The sequence below is a fragment of the Pteropus medius genome, unplaced genomic scaffold (genome assembly GCF_902729225.1).
Source record: "Pteropus medius unplaced genomic scaffold, Ma_sr-lr_union100, whole genome shotgun sequence".
In the NCBI taxonomy this organism is placed as follows: domain Eukaryota; kingdom Metazoa; phylum Chordata; class Mammalia; order Chiroptera; family Pteropodidae; genus Pteropus; species Pteropus medius.
The window spans coordinates 30943145-30948099 of NW_024352787.1; the positions used below are offsets into that span (position 1 = coordinate 30943145).

A 4955-nucleotide genomic window follows, 5' to 3' on the forward strand; every position below is an offset into this window, starting at 1 on the left:
TGCGCGAGCGGCGTTCCAGGCCGACTCGTGTGCCGAACGCCTGCACGTGGATGACGGCGCGTCTCGTCTCTGTGAGCCCGAGCGGAGGACACCTGGGGTGAGCGAGAGCCAAGGTGGACAGAGTCGCAGCTCAGCATCGCTCCGGTGCTGGACCGTTCCCCAGGGACCGCAAACACCCCCTGCTCTGAGAGCCTGGACCTCACCACCGACAGCTTCCACCGCCGGCCGGCTGCTGCCCCAGCCCGCTGACCAGCTTCTACCGGGTTCCTCATGGACCATCAAATGCCCATGAAAATCACGAAAGTTTGATCATTTTGTCAGCTGAACAGTGACAGAGTTCAACCATCAGCTGACCTTGCTATCCGATGGCATGCTCCTTTGCCTTCTGGAAGGATCCAGGGAACTGATACTCTTGAAGAAGGAAGCCGGCGCTTTATTTCAGACTCTTTTTACAAATATCTGTAGCTTAAAAAGCAGCCATCCTCTCATGGGAAGGGGAAGGGGTGAGGGGACCAGGGTGAGTTTCACGGGCAGCAGGAAGCAAGTGGACAGGTATTTCACGTCCCACCTATTCTTCCTGTGACTTAGGAAAAGTTACAAGAAGACCCTTGATTGAGTGACATCAGCAGGTGTTTACAGAGCACCCCCTTCTAACTGGTGGAGGACCGGTCAGTGGTCTTTGAGTTCTTTTCACTCGGGACTGGGGGCAAGCAGGAGCATGGGATGGCGCGGGGCGAACCGGCCTCAGCGCGGCCCTATCACTTTGTCACCTCATCGTTCGGCCTCACTGTGGAGTGGCCATCCCTGGCCCCCGGTGCAGACGCGCAGCGCGCTTCCACGCACTTCACATCCCCCAGCGGCTGTGCCTTGCTGCGCTGTTCCTCTGTTTGGAATGTGCTCGATGCCCCTTTCCCATCGAAACCCTACCCGCCCCGCACGGCCAGCTCCAGGCACCCGGACCACGTGTGCCAGGGACGCTTCCTGATCGCCCGCAACCGGATGCGGTCTTTCCTCCTCCGTTAAAACCCCGCAGGCTGGTGTGCAGCGCCTCTCTGCATTCCCGTGGTATCTCGCCTTTCTGTGTGAAGGCCCCTTCCCCGCCTCATTCTTCACGACACACACGCACACACACACACGCACGACTATCTGTGCATTTGGGGAGTCAGGGATTGTATTTCTTACTGACAAAAACGGCACTTGACATAGCTGCCCACATGGTAAATGTCCAGTTAATGCGCGTCAAATTTCACTTGTCGGTAAACTACGCAGAAGGCAGTTAAGCCACAGAGTAGGGCACGGAGGCGAACTGCTACGTGGAGCGTGTGTGCGTGTGCGTGCGTGTGCGTGTGTGTGTGCGTGCGTGCGTGTGTGTGTGTGAGCAGCGAACGGGCCAGGCGCGCCACACCCACGTTCACGTTCACGTGTCTTCCCCAGGGCGGCCTGCGTCCCACGTCACACCACGCCAGCCCCTCTGGCTGACGCCGAGGTCGTTTTTCCAGCTTCCTGCTGGTTTTATCGCCACTCGCCTCCCTGCTGTTTTGCCGTTCGCCCAGGCTTCCGGTTTCGCCCCCACCAGCAGGCCAATCCCCAGGACGGTCTCTGGTCGCGCCACTCTGCAGGGCGCGATTTGGGGAAGAGTGTTGCAGCGGCTGAACGAGATCGGAGCAGGAAGCTTCGGCATGCCCACGCCACGCCTCTCTCCGGCGCACTTCCACCACGCTGTTCCCCTTGATGTCCCTCCCTCCCTCCCCCAGCAGGGTCTCCCTGGACACAGCACTGCTCACTGAGGCGACCTCTATAGCTGTCCACACTATACCTTTGGGTTGGGTAAGCAGCTGCTTACCTAAAGGGTAGGGGGCTGACACCCTGCCACTGTACTCAGCCCTTAGGGAGGTGGCAGGACACGCCCTGCAGAGCGTGGGCCGGGAGCAGGCGACACCCACAGAGCCAAATGAGAGACACAGTGGAGGGAGGAGCTGGAGGAGGCGACATGTGCAAAGGGCATTTCGGGGGCCGCCGGCTGGAGAAAAGCCCAGAACTTAAACTCGTGTTCCTGCTGCTCTTCGGTTCGGGTAGCACTTCTAATTACAGGGGTGCGACAAGCCACGGACGCCCATGGGCAATGATACGGGCTCCATTTTTAGCATGCCGAGAGGTGGGCATCGACCGGTTCCCACGGGGCGGCTCAGGGGGAGCTGCGCCTTCTCGGCTTGGCGCTTCCAGCCACAACCGAGGACCCCGAGGGCTTAAAGGCCCCACGGCTCCCAGGCCAGCCTGACCCAAGTCCCACTGCTCCCCAGCAAAGGTGTCCTTCGTAGGCTGGCACATGCTCACGCACCACAAGCACTGGGGTGCTGAGCAGGGACTTTCGCTTTCCTAGAAAAGAGGGGGTTACTCTAACGCGGTCCTCCATTGTCCCTCCAGAGCTAAGGTTTTATCGCCAGACAGACCTGGGTCTGAACCCACTTCGAGAAAGATTAATCACAAAGATTGGGATGGACACTTAAGGAGCTTAGTTAGGCGGGGCTACGGTCCGGTCACCTAGCTGAGGTCTGTCACGGTATCATAGCCATACTGCCCCTTACCCTAAAAGCCCAAGGTTTTGTCAAAATCCTAGATCGTGCTTTATCTTCTAAGTAACTCTCTGGATATACAATTAGTTCAAAGTCAGGGTTTAAAACTGTTCTTCTCATCTAATTCAGAAGGATGCTTTATCTCTCCCCAGGTCATCCAATTTGGTACAATGATCATTTTCTCCTACAAAATTCAGGTTTGGCTTTTACTTGACTTTGGCCATTGGCAGGTAACCTTTAAAAAATATATACTGAAATGTCAGCCTTGAAAGAAAAAAAAAAAGATTAATGAATTGAATCTAAGTGCCAACCGAAACACAAACGTCCCCTGTGGACCCTCCATGACATGAGAGGTTCACAAGCGATCACTTGAGAGTGAGCAAATGAACGCAGCCAAATGCTTACCAGCTAAGCAAGTGTCGTCTGGTGTGTACAGAATGTACGCACTTACGTCCCGTGAACTACCAAAGCCTGGAACTGTAAAATTAAGGACCAACTGGAAGCGAGAACCACCAAATGCGTCAGGTAAGAACTGCGGTAAACCAAAAACACGCATCTCGCCTTCCAGAAACTCAGAGCTAGACAAGAATCCAGGACCACGCCGCCTCAGCTCGGCGCACAGTCGTCATAGGAAAGAAACTATAACCGGAATACGACGCTGTCAGCAATTGACTCCAGGTGCCATCTGCATACGTTCCTGGCACTATTAATTTGCAATTAACAAGGGCCTTATGTTGTATCCCCTGCAGATCTCTGTCTTCAAGTCTGAGGGAGGGGGTTTAGCAGAAGGGAACACGCAGGTGGGTGGTGAGCCTTCTCAAAAACAAACAACTCTGCTTTTGCTCCTGAATCACTGGTATGTAAGCTGCTCTCTCAAACCAAGGAAAGGTCATTATTGAAGGAAAATGGAATATTTCCATTATGTCATCACGGGAAGCATCTCCTCCGGCACGTGGCAGTACCTGGCAGAGGCGAGCACTGCGGCACGAGGCAGGCTGGGGATCTTTACTGACGTTAGACACAGTCCAGTTTGAAAGTCCAGTGTCGTGAGCAAACTCCTAAAGTGCCGAAATGAGCCAAGGACAGCAAGGTCCGCTGAACACCTGTGGGCACCACCACAGCAAAGAGCGAGAATTCTAAATCTGGTCGTCCCTGGCTTCTGACCCCGGCTCTGCCACTCACAGCGGTGTGACCCTGAGCAAGCTGCTCACCCTTTCTATGCCTCAATGTCCTTATTTATGAAAGATATAGTGAGATCACTGCGAAGTGTCTGGTCTACGAGGTATATCATAAATGTGGGAGACTTCATGTCAGGTGCTTTTCTGGATCCTTATGTAGTTGTCCAAGAGATTATTTACAGGCAAAAAATATTTCAGCCAGTTATCAATGAGCCACTTTTTGGTAAGGAGAGCAATGCCCTTCGTGCCCATTCTACTGAAAAAGAAGTGAAAGTCCAAGTGGCTTTGTCATGCTGCTGGGCACCGCCCCGGAAAAGCTGGCTTGGTCCAAATGGAAAGTGGCTTTTCTTGGCCAACTCTCTAGGACAAATTATTTCAGGGTCAAAAAAGCAGAGGTCATTTCCATGCTCTAAGCCCGCTGACCAGAAGGTCTCAATGTCTGAGTCTTTCTCATTCTCAGAGGGAACAGTACAACTTTGGGTGACAGAATTATGTGATGAATCCAGCTGATGGGTGACTTAAAAATGGATCGAAGGAAACTGAACATTTGATAATATACGTAGCAACAGACATCTGCTGGAGTTGATCGAATACTGATATAAAAGAAAGAGTTAATCAGCAGTAAGCTGGAAAATCAGAGCCTCTTCTAAAGCAGCAATTAGAGTTATTAAATAAAGCCAAAATAAGTAATAATATCAACAATAAGGCATAGGTACTAATCTTTATCCCCTCATTGTCTTGCAGCCAGGTCAGCAGATAAGCAGGAACTATAAAGGTTTAAATGAAAAGTCTCCGTGACACTCAAGAAAATAGAACTTCCTGCAAAGCTGGTCGAGAGACGCAGGCACTCGTGCGCACTCCAAATGTCCTGCTACTTACAGAAAGAGCGTTTCACGGGAAGCCAGACGCAGCTCCCTTGAACATCCACTTCGAGCCAAGACCTAGGGACATGACTCATCCCCGTGAACGAGGCCATTTTCTGTGGGAAACGTGTTTCCACCCCAGGTGTTAGTCAGTTCTGCTTAATTAAGTGGAATCTGTGCGCCCGAACACGTACGAGCAAATGCTTTCAGTTCTCCTTTAAAAATGGTCGGAAAAATAATGATGGACAAGAGGAAGAGATGACTCACTTTCGCATTTGCTCGGCCTGCAGGCAGGTGATGAATTTCAATGATTTGCACATAGATCATTGATTAGCAAGTTA

General features: G+C 52.4%; 1 long non-coding RNA gene across 1 annotated transcript in view; it reads right to left on the reverse strand.

Moving 5' to 3' along the window:
- LOC120591652 (uncharacterized) overlaps window positions 1-4732 on the reverse strand; it is a 9854-nt gene extending 5122 nt beyond the window's left edge. Inside the window, exon 1 of the long non-coding RNA XR_005649943.1 lies at window positions 4631-4732. This is a non-coding gene — a long non-coding RNA (uncharacterized LOC120591652). The remainder of the gene's footprint in view (window positions 1-4630) is intronic.
- Window positions 4733-4955: the final 223 nt, after the last annotated feature.